Raw genomic sequence first — 16,933 nt, forward strand, 5'->3', positions numbered from 1 at the left:
CACAGAAAAAGGGAATCTTTTTTAAAAATGTGGATTAATTTAATAAAATGGAGCCTATGGGAGATGGCCTTTCCGTAATCCGGATAATGGATCCCATACCTGTACTACACGTGGATTATTTAGTGTCAAAATAACCCATACAGTTATGGTATTCTTTTTATATACCCATCCAATTCATATAACCAACCATCCAACCTTGCATTGTTTGATAGTAAAAATCTTTTTGACATTAGTAACTTTGTTGTGGACACATAATAGTTTTTTGTGATCTATTTAGTTTGAATGTAATGGTTGAGAAAGACCAAGGCAGAAAATAGGTGATGTGTACATTAAAGCTGATAATACCAGGTAGATAAAGTCCCAATCGCCAGCATCTGCCTGCGTGTTTGGCTATAAACAATCATCGTTTAATGTTTATAAGTTTTCAATATACAGTATTCAGATGCAAAACATGAGCACATTTATATGATCATTGGCCAAATGTATTTGTAAATGTATACTGTAATTCAGTTAGATCAGTTTGTTTAGGTTACTATGACCTCATTGTATTTGGGCCGGTATGCCGCTTTGCTTTCAATATGTATATCCAGGGTTGGCGCATGATCTGCCAGTTCAGCCCATCTGTGGCCATACTAAAGTAAAAAAGTAACAACGCAAACAGTAACAATATATAGTTTTGACAGAATGGGAAAAAACTACAGAATTAAGCAGTAGTATGTATTTAAAACATTACTTAAGCAGTAATACAGAAATACAACGGTTATACATTTGAAAATGTTATATGCAGTAAAGCATTTGTGATATTTCAGTTTAAAGCTACTGTCACCTTTGTTTTCAGGTGTCGACCAAATTGGATTATTGAAAGTGTGTGTGCTTTGCCATCCTGTATAATGAAATGTGACTGTGATGTCAATGGAAGCTAAATACATGCATGGCACTAACAGTGAGAAAAGCAATGTTCCCACTCCAGCACATACAAATGAAGCATACCATCAAATTAATAAACCCAAGACCACCTGATTTGGGGTCACCTGATATACTGTACATCCCTGTAATGCTTGATGCTGTACAATGGCAAATATTACAATGTGTACAAATAGCAAATACGCAAACTATTCAATGAATCTTTATTTTTTATAGTTGATTTATTTGCCTTTCTTTCCTACATCTTCCAACTGACCCTGTTAATCAATAAACTATAGGTTTTTGAGGCTACAATTTTATTATTACTTTTTATTTCTTAATTTTCTGTTCAGGCCCTCTGCTATTCACAGTCCATTCACCATTCTTCTTTAAGCTACTGCTCCATTGCTAGGGTAAATTGCACCCTAGAAACCAAATAGCTGCTAAAATAACAGCTGGAGAGCTACAGAAAAAAGTACGGTAGCAGTTGGCTATAGTTAGTACTCTCCAATCTTTTCAGATTCAAAGAACCAGGTGCACAATGATGGGGATCCACTCCAACCGACATACAACAACATTAAACAGTTTGTTGAAATTTAAAAAGCCTTTATCTTCACTTCATATGGCTTTTGATCTCTGACATGCAACCAGATCCATGATAACTAAAGACTAATGGCATATTCTGTTATGACTACTGCATAGTTTCTAATAAATATGTATTTAATTTTGCTGAGAAGTTTTTTAAATCAGAAAAAAATTAATCTGGGAGAGGCTGCAACACAGTCGGTGGCAGGAGACACTGATGGGGGTATTTAAGTTTTAAAGGGGAAAACCAAAATTTTTCGGCATTTTTTAAACCTCAATGCTTTTAAAAGTCTTAATAAAAAAAGTACTCCATCTCAAACCTGCCAGGGTCATGTAGAAATCAATCCAAATAATTCATGGTTTTTGGGCGATAATGCAGAAAAAATCGTACAATTCGGATTGTATCGAGTCTTTTCCGACACTAGATTTTTTTCGAGTAAATTTATTGATAAATTCGGTAAAAAAGTGCATGGGAGGTCAAAGTGGTTTAAAGAGATATAGGGCTGGTGTACAACATTTATTATCATTCTTATTAACAAGCACGTATGAGGTTTTAGCCAAGTTTATATCAATAAAATGCTTCCAGCTGCAGTAACATATCATAGATCTGATATGCTTAGTAGCTCAGGAACTTGCATTTTTTGTCACTAATTTTGCTTATGCCTAATGAATAGGGCTGAACATACTTTCTTTTACATTTGAATGTAGACACACTCCTGGAATAGTGTTTGGCATATGTGTCAGATTGCAGTATGGTGGTACAATGATTAATACTGGCATTCTAGGTTTGATTGCTTCTGTGAATTTCTACAGTACAAAACAGGCAGCTAAACTGGCTTTTGTTGAAATTGATTGTACTAGTTGCACTCTGTCTGAGGAGAATGATACAATGTTAGAACTATACATATAAAATAATATAATGTGGGAATAGACTACCACATATAGAAAACTCAAACAGCTGTGGTCACTTTATTTAAGCATTAATCATCTTGCTTTTTGTGATAAATATGTCTGGTTTTGACCACACATTTAGACTCTGTCCCTTAAAGGACATTTGAGTATATTATCTAAAATTTATTTTGCAGCTGACCTTCATTTTTCTGTGTTTATTATAGTGCCTTACAACCTGGAATTAAAATCGTTTTTAATGATATTTTGCCCATTTGAAATACACCATTTGAAGATGCAAATTCATTTTCCACAACAAAAGTTAATTTAAAAAGTAAACATTTGTTGGTTGCACAATATGAAACTAAATTCACTAGATCCTGCTGAAAAAAGTAGCCCCAAAGAATGATGCTACAAAATGATGATATCGTTGTTATGCAACCAATACGTTTAAAAAGGCACAGTAACATCTAAAATGGAAAGCGTTTTGAAGGAATTACCATATAATGTTCTGTTGCCCTGCACTGGTACAACTGGTGTGTTTGCTTCAGAAACACTACTATAATTTATATAGTGTCTATAAACAAGCTGCTGTGTAGCCATGGGGTCAGCCATTCAGCTAAAAAAGGAAAAAAGGCACAAGATAAACAGCGGATAACAGATCAGCTCTGTAGTATACAGTGGGATTCTTCAGACCTTATGTTATCTGCTGTGTATCCAATTCTTGAATGGCTTGTTTATAGTCATACGAAAAAGTTTGGGAACCCCTCTTAATTCTTTGGAATTTTGTTTATCATTGGCTGAGCTTTCAAAGTAAGCAACTTCCTTTTAATATAGAACATGCCTTATGGAAACAGTAGTATTTCAGCAGTGACATTAAGTTTATTTGATTAACAGAACATATGCAATATGCATTAAAACATAATTAGACAGGTATATAAATTTGGGCACCCCAACAGAGATATTATATTAATACTTGGTTGAGCTCCCTTTTGCAAATGTAACAGCCACTATACGCCTCCTATAGCCTTTGATGAATTTCTGGATTGCAGTATTTTTGACCATTCATCCATACAAAATCTCTCCAGATCAATTAAATCTGATGGCTGCCGAGAATGGACAGCCTGCTTCAAATCATCCCATAGATTTGACAAGATATTCAAGTCAGGGGACTGTGACGGCCATTCCAGAATATTTTACTTCTCCCTCTGCATAAATGCCTTTGTAGATTTCAAAGTGTGTTTAAGGGTCATTATCTTGTTGGAATATCCAACCCCTGCGTAACTTCAACTTTGTGACTGATGCTTGAACCTTATCCCAAAGAAGTTGCTGGTATTGGGTTGAATTCATCAGACCCTTGACTTTAACAAGGGCCTCAGTCACTGAACTAGCCACATCGCCCAAAAGCACCACCAAATTTGACAGTAGGTAGCAGATGTTTTTCTTTGAATGCGGTGTTCTTCTTCCACCATGCAAAGAGCTTTTTGTTATGACCAAATATGACCAGTCCAAAGCACTTTGTTCCAAAATAACTCTGGCTTGTCTAAATGAGCTGTTGCATACAACAAGCGACTGTGGCATGAGTGCAGAATGGGCTTCTTTTTCATTACCCTGCCATACAGATGTTCTTTGTGCAAATTGCGCTGAATTGTAGAACGATGTACAGATACACCATCTGCAGCAAGATGTTCTTGCAGGTGTTTGGAAGTGATCTTTGGGTTGTCTGTAACCATTCTTACAATCATCCGCATATGCCGCTTTTTTGTATTTTTCTTGGCCTGCCAGACCTGGGTTTTTCCAGCAACTGTGCCAGTGGCCTTCCATTTGCTACTTATATTCCTTACAGTTGAAATTGACAGTTTAAACCTCTGAGATAGCTTTTTGTAGCCTTCTCCTAAACCATGATACTGAACAATCATTGTTTTCAGATCTTTGGTGAGTTGCTCTGAGGATCCCATTCTGTCACTCTCAACTTGCAATTGACCACCTTAAAGGACCAGTAACGTAAAAAATGTGTTCTAATACAACGAAAAATAAAAACACCAACACAAATTAAAATTTAAAATAGCAAAGCCTTTATTAAGAAATAACTTACAGAAACTCCACTTCCTGTCCTCTTCAGAAAGGGCGACCATCCATCTGCAGCGCTCGATTTCTCCTCCTGGCTATACACTCGCTCTCCTGTCCCAAACTGTCGGCGATGCAGCAGTAGTAGGAAGGCGATGTCTCCAAACCCATCATCGCTGACAGTTTGGGACTGGAGAGCGAGTAAAGTTGTAGAAGGAAAGGCGGAAGCAGAACGTCTCCCGTTCCAGCAATTGTCATGTCCCGGGAAGGCGGCGAGTGACAGGCAGTGGCGCCACGAGAGACTGGGTTGCGAGTAGGGATTGTTACTCTTGGAGAAAAGGAATCCTACGGGATTGTTGTTTTACCAGCAGCATCCGCTAATAGGTGGACTGAGCTTGGCTGCGCGGAGGAGGGCAGGAGCCTTGAAAGGCTGTTGCGGGGGAGGACGAGCCCCAAACCTGTGGATAGCAGCGTGCAGGGGGGAAGTGATGGCCACGGCTGCCTCTAACCCCTACCTCTCCAGCAACAGCATCCTCTCCCCGGTATCCATCGTGCACTCAGACTCAGGGGGAGGAATGCAGCCTGGAAGCGTTCTTCCTTGGACGCATTCTTTTCCGGCTGCTTTGTTTCAGCTGCCTTGACAGAGTGGGCACGGGGTTAGCAGTCAGGGCTGCATTCCTGGAGCGGGAGACATCGACTTCCTACTGCTGCTGGATGGAGAAGGCGATCGGGCAGTGGACATGCTGTCAGTGTATAGCCAGGAGGAGAAATCGAGCGCTGCAGATGGATGGTTGCCCTTTTGCCGTTTCTGAAGAGGACAGGAAGTGGAGTTTCTGTAAGTTATTTCTTAATAAAGGCTTTGCTATTTTAAATTTTAATTTGTGTTGGTGTTTTTTTTTTGTTGTATTAGAACAAATTTTTTTGTAAAAATTTTTGACGTTACTGGTCCTTTAAATACCTTTTCTCATGATTGGACACACCTGCCTATGAAGTTCAAGGCTTAACAAACTAATCCAACCAATTTGGTGTTGCCAGTAATCAGTATTGAGCAGTTACATGCATTCAAATTAGCAAAATTACAAGGGTACCCAAACAGTTTTTCACATTTGATTTAATTTCATACAACTGAATACTGCTCCACTAAAAAAATCTTAGTTCAGAAAACACACTGTTCCTGGGAAATGAAAGACATAACACCGTTATCTTTTTTTTTGAAAGTGGAGTATATTATTATACAGGCTAAGAGGAGTTTTTCATTTGACTGTAAATAAAATATAGTTGTGTTTATAAAGCAAACACACCAGTGTTACCAGTACAGGACAACAGTAATATTGTCATTCCTTTAAAACATCGTAATTTTTTGTTGTTACTGTTCCTTTAAAGGTGAACTAAACCCCCCAGTAACAAAAGCCCCTCTTAACTGTCTGCCATCGCCCTCCCTCCCCGTATTGTGCATTCTTCAAAAAGAAGCCCCTGAAAAAAATCTAATCCTAAAATGCAGAGCTGCGTAGTAACTGGGCGCCATCTTCTGCCTGTTTGCATTCTCTTGTGTTTCAATGCTGACACTAAGCCTGCGGGAACATGTGCAGTTGAAGCAGATTCCAGACTAAGCCCAACTGCGCATGCTGCTGCAGGTTTTGTATCAGCAAGGAGACCCGAAAGAATACGAATGGGGAGAAGATGGTGCCCAGGAACTCCGCTGCACTGCTCTGCATTTTGTGGTCAGGTGTTTTTTTCTTTTTTTTGAGGCCTTCCTTTTGACCATATCCCCCAACCGGGTTGTCCCGCTTTTGACCTCCCATCCCACTGTCTTGGGTTAGGCAGTTGAATGTCCCGCTGCGACGTTTTGAGCAACTAGTATACGAGACAGCGCGACTACATCATCATGAAGAGAGTTTATATTAGATGAATACTTGTGACTGCACAGCCACCGCTGGCAGGGAAGAAGAGGAGGTTAAAAATAAAGAAACACTACTTTCAAACCCGGTTGGTTTGGGTCGTGCCACGTGACGTCAGCTGAGTCTGCGCGGTTCCACCCACCAACTTGTAAAGAGGGAGGGGCCGCGAAATGGACGATGGGAGTTGTAGTGTAAATAGTCGCCTGGAAACTACTACTATTAAGAATTGGCTGTGTTTCATTGGTAGGCGAGCATCTGTTCTTTCATTGACGTTGAAGGGCACAAGGGAAGTGCCTGTGGGAAGGTATAACAATCGCAGAGCAGCTGATAACTTGTGCTTGAGCTGGCCCTGTCTACTGATGTGCAGCACACCCAGTTACTAGCACTGGGCGCTTGGATAAAGTTTAGTTCTTTCCTCATTTAAACACCTTCATGTAAAGGTTACCTAGCATTTCGGCACTTCATTTTATAAAAAATCTTAAATCAGTTGATCTGAATGGTTGGGGTTGTGGGAGCACTCCAATCCTAAAATAACTATACAAGGACTATGGAAGTCCAACTGATCTGGCTACAATGGCTACAAATATATCAAAGAGAGGGGATTGATTAGTGTTTCATTAGTCATCATCTAATTTCTAAATATATAAGCATACCCCCCAACCGTCCCGTTTTTCGAGGGACAGTCCCGCTTTTGACCTCCCATCCCGATGTCCCGGGTTGGGCAGTTGAATGTCCCGCTGGGGTGTGTTTCTGTGAAATGTGTGTGACTTATGGGGGAGTGGCTATAAATGGGCGTGGCCGAAACAAATTTTGCCGTGCTGCGCGCGGCAGAACTTTTTGACCCTCTTTCTTAATCTCAAATGTTGGGAGGTATGCTTTTGACTAATGCACAGTGCGGGGAGGGAGGCGATGGCAGGCAGTTAAGGGGGGCTTCTTGGGGGTTTAGTTCTCCTTTAAATTAACACTTGTCTCACATTAAAGAGTATTTATACAATCAAAGTGTTAATGTATGTTCCCCATTAATTATATTGTAATTCCAGGTTTGCACTGCACAACATTTAATTTAAGTACAAAATAAAATGATACAGTAATAAAAACCCAGCTTCAATTAACTATGGTTTTTGGTTTTCAGTTGTCTCTAACCTCCAATACCAAATTCAGAGATAAAATAAAAAGGGTTATAATTTAAAAACCAAAACAGAAAAAGACCAATTGCAGATTGAATTGGAATACCAATTTCTACAATATGCAAAAGATTAATGGTGAAACTAAATGAAAATTGACATTGCTGTGCTCCCTTTGCCTAGACCAGGTATTTGGTGCGAACATAGAACCCCAAAAAAACAATAAATTGATCTTACCTTTCACAAGGTTAAAGGAATTGTTCAGTATGAAAATAAAAACTGGGTACATAAAAAATATGTTTAATATAGTTAGCCAAAAATGTAATGTAGAAAAGGCTGTAGTGACTGGATGTCTAACATAATATCCAGAACACTACTTCCTGCTTTGTAGCTTCCTTGGTTTCCACTCATTGGTTACCTGGCAGTAACCAATCAGTGACTTGAAGGGGTGTCACATGGGCCATAACGGTTGCTTTTGAATCTGATCTGAATTCTGAGGATCAATTGCAAACTCACTGAACAATTACAGTATGTCCCATGTGATCCCCCTTAAGTCACTGACTAACTCAGAATTAAAGAGCTAAAAAGTAGGAAGTAGTGTTCTGGCTATCATTGTTAGACATCCAGTCACTCCAGTTTTTATACATTACATTTTAGGCTATCAATATTAGAAATATTTTTTATTTTGCACAGCCTAATTTCTAATCCATTTACCCAGTTTTTATTTTTACACTGAACTGTTCTTTTAAAGCTATGGAACATGGTGTATTCTCTGAATTCGTCTATTTAAGAAAAAAAACTGAACAGAATATTCATGGTTGCTTGGTCACATTTTTTCACAGTAAAAAAACTAAAGAAAATAATGTTCTTTTTATTTTCAATGTGGTTGAAAATCTTGAATATTTGAATTATCTGGGAATTGTACATACCTTCACTATCTTTTCTTTCCAGAGTTGTTTTCTTAGGACTTTTCATGTTTAATTAATTTGTGATAAATCTTTCACTATATCTGAATCGAAAAATTCCAACTCAGATTTTGATAAATCAGCCCCTTAGTGTTTAGAAACCTCAGTTTCACCAGATGAAATGCCTTTTGTTTAATTGGTGCTTCCTGAGCCATATCAAGCATATGATTGACTAGGTTGGAGCTGCTAAACTGGGTGTCCATAACATCATTACATTGTGTTTTTACCATCAATTCTGAAAATGAATTTTGTGAGTCCCAGTTCCCCATGCATTAAACCAATATTCGCAATGAATATGAATTGTGTATATGAATTACCTATGAGTAACATGAAACCTGTTCTGTTAGACTTTTTTTAAACGTTTATTAATTTTCAAAAAAACATTGTCCATAAGGTAAAGAAAGACAAATGTAACCAATGAGTACAAAGCATTAATAGTAATCTTATGTTATATCAGTAAACATGTTGCAAACAGTCGTCCATTTGGACTTATACATTTACAATACATTTGGACTTCCGTATGTTCCGTATGGCCTCCTGTTGTCTACCGTTTAGGTGCAGTTAACCAAGTAGATCTTAGGAGGCGCATCAGTTTGTCAGTGTGTGTGGGGGGGGGTAATTCTCTTAGGCTATATCCAGACATGGCTGAAATCTGCCTGCTGAAATTCACTTTGGTGCGAACACACTTGGTGGATTTGTAAAAGCTTCCAAACATGAGTAAGGGGCCTGTCATACATTAGATATATAATGCTCACTAGACGGGGGGGGGCTCATTTATAAACTTTGTGCAGCGCAGAATGATTCTCACAGCGAATATAATTGCCTTGCACATGGTTATATTTATAAAGCTGAATAAGAGTGGTGTATTTAATGTGCAAACAGAATTGTACATTTTTTTCACTCTGCAAATGTCCAGAAGAGCTTTTTAAGCAAATTGACAATATTTATGCATACACTTTTCGCCAACATTTCTGCAGTTATATGTGCTGCACCGGGATCAGCCTAAATTTGATATTGGCACTAAATCTGTCAAGCAAATTTTCACAATTTTGTGATTTTTTACTTTAAGCAATATTTCAGGTGCTAGATAAACATAATTTATCTGGGGAAACATATTTAAATAGTGTAATTCCACATCTGTAACCAGATGCAATTCTAAATGAATTAACAGTTTTCATAATGTAGAGAGACATAATGAAAAGTAAGCATCGGATATTGTATATATAAATATTGTTCATGGGAATCCAGAGGTACATATTCCTGACAGGCAAGTGTTTTTTCAAGTGTTTGAAACAGGATCTTAGAACTCAGTACTGCCCTGGACACGGAACTGCACAAAATTGTTTATTCCCTAAAATAAAGAAACTTTTTGTTCAAATGAATGCAATGCAACTGTGGGTCTCATGGATTTGGTAATATTTTTTCCACATGTGTATGAATTGAGTTTAAAATAATAATAATAATACAGGAATGGAACCAGTTATCCAGAATGCTTGGGACCTGGGGTTTTCCGGATAATGGATCTTTCCGAAATTTGGATCTTCATACCTTAATTATACTAGGATTCTATTTAAACATTACATAAACCCAATAGGCTAGTTTTGCTTTCAGTAAGAATACATTTTATATTAGTTTGGATCAAGTACAAGGTACTGTTTTATTATTACAGAGAAAAAGAAAAATTATTTTTAAAAATGTGGATTATTTGGATAAAATGGAGTCTATGGGAGACAGCCTTTCCATAATTGTGAGCTTTCTGGATAACGAATCCCATACCTGTAATAGCAGGAGGGCCCTTACAGAAAAAAATGACACACTATAGCAAAATGCAATTATTTATTTTTCCTTTAGCCATTATAGTAAAAAAAAAAAAAAATTAGGCCATAATGGCAACAATCCCAACAGAAAACTTAGGAAGCCAACCACATCAAAGTTAAAGGACATGTAAACCAACTCCACAAAAATCGGTGAACAGCCTCTTTGAAATCTTTACATAACTGCCACTCTGTGTATCAAAAGGTTAACAAGTAAGGCTGCAGCATCCCTTTAATCACTTAGAAATCCTTCTCATCCTCTAACCCACTCAGCCCCCTCCCTCAGGAATTTGTTTTGACTTATGAGCATGCTCAGTTCTCCGCTCAGATTACTAAACACACCCTCCAGTCTAACAGCCAATGAAGAGATAGCATTACTTTTTCCCATAGAAACTGCTCTAGCTGTCTGATCCTATTTTTTTTTCTCCTAACCCCCTCTCCTGATCTTAGCTTAAATATTACAGTACTCAACCCCAGCAGAACTTTTTATCAACATTTGTTGTGGCTGTGTAACCCTGCATTCTGCATTGCATGAACTTTACAGCATACATGGCCTGTTTGCAGATGTCTGTGTTACTGATGATATGACAGAGGGGAAAATGGCCACTAGGTGAAAGCTACTATTTGTTTTAGGAAAATGTGATTGTCCTGGCAAATGGAGCTGGTATATGCAGTACAAATGATGTATCTTGGGTGGAGAAGATGTGCCCAACTTATATACTGTACGTGGTAGGAAAATGTAGGTTTCACATGTCCTTTAAGCTCGGCATGACTACACAGTACAATATCCAGATTACAGGGTAGGGGGACAATCTCTCACAATTCCTTTCTTACTTGGAAACGCACACCATGGACAATTGGGTGTTGCAAATGATTTTCTTTTCAAAACTTTTTATTAGACAGCAAAACAGTATATATTTTCCACATAACAAAGATTTTTATGCATTCTTACATGTAGAAAATGTATATCCTCCTACGCAGAGGGGATTATCATCATAACATTCAAATGTCCTGAGAGTGAAGGAAAAACATTGGTTTCAGACACTCCACATAATTACACATAAGAAAACAACATGTATCAGTAATAAAGACCATGTATTTAAGAAAATGAAATAAAATGAAAAACTAAACAGTAAACTCAATCAACCGTGTCCGTGGTTATTATACTAATGTCAGCTAGCTCACAATTCAGGAGGTGAAGCTACCATAAATTCCATCATATAGGTTTCAATTCAACATAAAGCAACAAGCAAAACAGATAGTGAGTGATACAGGGGAATCGTAAAATTGTAAAGCCTGCACTAGATAAAAAATTAGCGTAGCCTGGCGTACTGCAGCCAGGGGGTCCAGACCTTAGTAAAGTTAGTATATGTATCGGTAGTTATACTCAATAATCTTTCATTTACCATGATCCAGTTCATTTTCATACGAAACATAACCAAAGGAATAGAACTTTTCTTCCAAGAGGCGGCAATAGTTTGTTTCGCCGCTATAAAAATAAACTGTATCAATTTGCGATGATATTTGTCTGAAGTTGGAATAGCGGTATTGAGCAAGGCTAACAAAGGATCTTTTCGGAGTCTAATTCCCAAAATCGAATCAATTAGTGTGAATATTCTGGACCAAAATCTGAACGCCTGTCTGCACTGCCACCAAACATGTAACATAGTACCGCCCATTCCACAATGACGGAAACAGAGCAGACTAACAGTGGCATAATATTTATGTAGCTTGGCAGGAACCAAGTACCATCTAGAGATCACCTTGTATAAAGTTTCTTGCGCCAGTGTATTTACGGAGGATTTGGCCGTATGCACCCACGTTTGTTGCCAGGAAGTGTTCTCCATTACATTACCCAGTTCCCGTTCCCATTGAGTAGTATAGGTTGGAGGGGAGGTAAATATTGAATTTAGAATATTCTTGTACAGCATAGATATTATACCCCCACTACAAGGGAATTTGATACACATTAGTTCCCAAGCCGAAGAGGATAGGATATTAGTACACCCTTTAGTCACCTCATTAAGAAAATGTTGGATCTGTATATATCTGAAGCATTCCCCTCTAGGAGCATTATACTGTTCAACTATAGTGGACCATTTCTTGCAAGCCAAAAAACTGAGTGACAAAGAGCATGGTATGGGAATGCCACCAGTGAAATTCACTGCCCTGTAGACCTGGTGGAAAGACAGGATTACCAATAATAGGCATAGCTGGACAATGTGGCGATTTCAAAGGGGCTGTCAGTATAACCCGATCCCATACGGCCAGCGCCATTTTCAATATTGGGGTGGAAGTAGTGGGTCTCTCACATTTAGAAATCCATGGCAACGCTGTAGGATTAACCGGGCTGAGCAGTGCCACTTCTATTTGTGCCCACAATGGGAGGGTAGGTCTATAGAAGTGAATTAACGGCGCAATTTGTGCTGCTTGATAATAGAAAAAAACGTTGGGAACGCTAAGGCCACCCCTATTCCTGGGTAAAAATAAAGTTTTTTGGGCCAAACGTGGTTTTTTCCCCGCCCAAATAAAATTCGTAAACTTTCGTTGTATGTTATGTAGATGGGACCGTGCAAGTTCAATCTGCAAAACCCGAAAAAAATATAAAATTTTTGGCAAAAGAACCATCTTTATTGCATTTATTCTGCCGAACCACGATATACGTAATTTAGACCAGGCTACTAGAGACTTATCAATATCTATCCAGAGAGGAGGGTAATTAGCCTGATATAAACCTTCGAGGGTCGGAGTTATTTTTACCCCTAAGTAAGTTATCTGCTTGTCAGTCCACAGCAAATCAAAGTTAAGCTTAAGCAATTTAACCTGTGATGGGGAAATATTCAAGGGAAGGGCTTCAGATTTAGTCGAGTTAATCACCAGTCCAGAAATTCGCCCAAAATGATGGAGGGTATTAAACAAATGTGGGAGAGATGCAAGTGGCTTCGTCAGAGTCATCAATAAGTCATCAGCAAATAGCATTTGTTTATGAGTTTGGTGAGCTATTGTCGTACAAGCAATTCGTGAGTCCTGCCTAATCAATACTGCTAGGGGCTCAATCGCTAGGATAAATAAGAGTGGGGAGAGAGGGCACCCCTGTCTCGTCCCCCTATAGAGTGTAATCTTATCAGAAGCAAAGGGACCCCATTTAAGGAAGGCTTGCGGAGTGTTATATAGAGCCTGAATCAAAGAAATAAATTTATCCCCAAAGTTCCATTTGCGCAAGATATAATATAAATATTCCCAGGAAACTGAATCAAACGCCTTTTGGATATCCAGCGCTAATAGCACTGCTGAGGTACGGGAGGAGTTAAGGGTGTATAACAATTGCAACAGGCGTCTAATATTATCGCCTCCGTCTCTATTAGGGACAAATCCTACTTGATCAGGATGAATTAGGGATGCTAAAAATGAGTTCAGGCGCGTAGCCAATATTTTCCCCAGAATTTTGACATCATTGTTCAATATGGAAATGGGTCGATAATTGCCACAATCCAGCGGATTTTTATTGGGTTTAGGAATCAAAGCGATCTGTGCCAATATAGAGTCCGAGTGTAGTTTATCTCCTTGCATTAAGCTATTAAACAAATTCGTAAGATGTGGAGCCAAGATCGGGGCAAACTTCTTATAGTACAAAATTGAAAAGCCATCTGGTCCAGGAGTTTTAGAAGTGGGGAGTAATTTAATCGCCAATAAAGTTTCCTCTACAGTAATATTATTATCCATTAATAGGCGCTGTTCAGAGGACAAGGTTGGCAATTGTACCGTGTAATTGTACCGTGCCTGGGGCACATTGAAGGTAGATGGATCCTGATATATTTTGGAGTAGAAATCGACAAACTCCCGTAAGATCGTCTGTGGGTTGCCAGTAATGGAACCAGAGTTGGTTCGAATCTTATATAATGGAGGGTGTGGTGACATTACTGAGTGCAAGGTGCGGGCCAGGGGAGTATCTGGTTTATTCCCTTTGCGGTAACGCCTGTTAACCTGCCATTGACGTATATTTTCGATGTCTTGCGTATAGAGCAAATCCAATTCCCTTTTAACATCTAAAATAGTGGCTTGCAGTTTAGGAGAGACTCTAATTTTGTTTTGCCTCTCCAGAATTAATAATTTATTTTCAAGTTCCTGTATTCTAGCGTGCTTTTGTTTTTTACGAGCTGCTGCCATACTTATAATGTCACCTCGTAATACAGATTTATGGGCTTCCCATAAAGTGATTGGTGAAGATACCGTACCCTGATTCAATGTGAAATATTTTCTGATATTACCTTCAATTTGAGATCGTAACTGCGGTATAGTTAACAAGAAATTGTTCAATCTCCATCGGAATTCAGTAGGCTTACTTATCAGTGACGTCAAATCCACTACCACTATAGAATGATCTGACCATGCAATTGGTACAATTTTAGCAGAGGCTATATTTGGCAATAAGGTTTGTGGGACAAAGATATGATCTATACGAGAATACGTTTTGTGTGGATTAGAAAAATAAGTATAGTCTTTAGTTGTAGGCCAACGTTCCCTCCAAGCATCTATCATCGACAACTGTTGGAGTATTGTTTGTATCTTTGTAGCACAAACCGTGTCAGTCATGGAGCGTCAAGGAACCTTAAACGTTTTATCCAATTTAGCATGCAAGCAGATATTAGAATCACCACCCAATATCAACTGACCCTTACGAAATGACGCAAGTATGCCATGCAACTCTTCAAAAAAACAATCTTGCCCAGTATTTGGGGCATAATAGTTAAGCAGAGTTACTTCAGCGTCCTGTATTTCACCAACAAGCAAGAAATATCTACCATGCGGGTCCTTTTTCAAAGTTTCAAGCTTAAATTGGAGGCCCTTACTAAAACAGATTGCTACACCATTTTTTTCACAGAACCTACAGCTAAATAATAGTGTGGAAAGTACGGTGATAGGTAAGTCGGAGTTGAGTCTAGGGAAAAATGCGTCTCCTGTAAAAACAATATATCTACATGAAGGGAGCGATAGTACTTAAAAGCCTTTGAACGTTTGTGTGGGGAATTGAAACCTTGTACATTATGGGAAATAATTCTCAAAGTAGCCATAACAACAGATTGACATAGTACAGCAGAAAGTGTGGCTGGAATTGACTGGTAGCTTCACTGAAAAGAGCATAGAAAAAGCGGACTCGGTTGTGGATCAAATAAAAGAAAAAAACTACAAAGCAATCAATTAAGAACATAGAAAAACAAATAAACTGAAGTGGTAAAACAGTGTATAATACACACGTCACTTCAATGTGACGTCTCATATATTAATCCTGTTGTGAGTGGATCAACAGGGTGGTCTTCGGAGCCCTGTAAACTGTTAACGTAATAGTAGTATACACATAATCGACATCAGTAACATTATGCTAGGCAAGCAACGAAGCTAAAAAAGAGCTTATAAAGCAAGCATAATTAGCACAAACATCTTAAATAGTATCACAATGTTACCCATGTCCAGGATGAAGCGTTCAATCACCAGCAGTAGGCGACTCTGAGGCGGCAGAATGTTGTTTAAGATGTAGCTGCTGTAACAGGACAGTAGCCTCGGCCAGATCGGCTGTGGAATTCTGCTTGCCTTGATGCAGAAAGTGCAGTCGAAAGGGGAAGGCCCATCTATACTTTATATTATTCTTTTGCAAAACCGCCGTAATAGGTTTGAAAGAACGTTGTTTGGCAATTGTAGCTGGAGCTATATCAGCAGTTGTAATGGATGACCTTCATAGTCCAAGTGGTCAGACTGTCGCGCCGCTTGCATAATTGTTTCTTTGGAAGTGTAGTAATGAAGCTTCAAAATCACATCCCTGGGGTTGCCTTCCTGAGGTGGCCGTCCCAATGCTCTATGAACCCTGTCCATTTCAAGTTTGGACGTTGGGAGATGTGGAACAAGCAAGGAGAAGAATTCAGTGATATCAGATTCCAAATTTTTATAAGATTCCGGAAGGCCTCTGATTCTGATGTTTCCACGACGCGATCTATTTTCCATATCTTCCATCTTGTCTTGAAGTTCTTGTAGCTGATAACGAAGAGAATCAATATCTGTATCATGACCCTCTAACACTGTAGTGGTATCGTCCAGCCTGTGTTCCAGGGTATCTGTTCTTTTACTGATCTCTTTGATTTCTTTTGATAAAGAGGCAGTAATCTTTTTTGTAGATATATCAAGCTCAGTGCGCAGCAGTATTTTAAATTGTTCCATCAGTGCGGCATCCCTGGAATGGATTTTTGTAGAATGAGAAGGCAATTGAGCTTGGTCAGTAGAGTCATCCGGTTCAGACCAATTAACCGCACAGCCAGTTTCCTTGGACAAATATGTATCCAGATTTTTGGACTTGTCTTTTGGAGTGGTCTTTTGAGGGGGGGGAGCCTTCCCAATTTTCCCCATAATGCTGAGACAGTAATCCACCAAAACCACAATAGAATGTCCAATATGCAATAGCAAATTATGGTAGTGCCGTGTCTCCGAAGAACACACCTGGACCTTCAATACAAAGCCATGATGTTAGATAACTTCGTATAAGTACTCAGGGAAACAATAGCAGGGTAGCATGCAAAAAAGGTCCCATGAGACGATGCAGGCAGAGCAAGCACAGGATTAATGGAGGAGGGAGCGGAGTCAGCAGCAACTTGCAGTTAAAGATAATCACAGTCCAAATAGGGTAGTAATATGGCAAAAGA

Source organism: Xenopus laevis, chromosome 7S (assembly GCF_017654675.1).
Source record: "Xenopus laevis strain J_2021 chromosome 7S, Xenopus_laevis_v10.1, whole genome shotgun sequence".
Taxonomy (NCBI): domain Eukaryota; kingdom Metazoa; phylum Chordata; class Amphibia; order Anura; family Pipidae; genus Xenopus; species Xenopus laevis.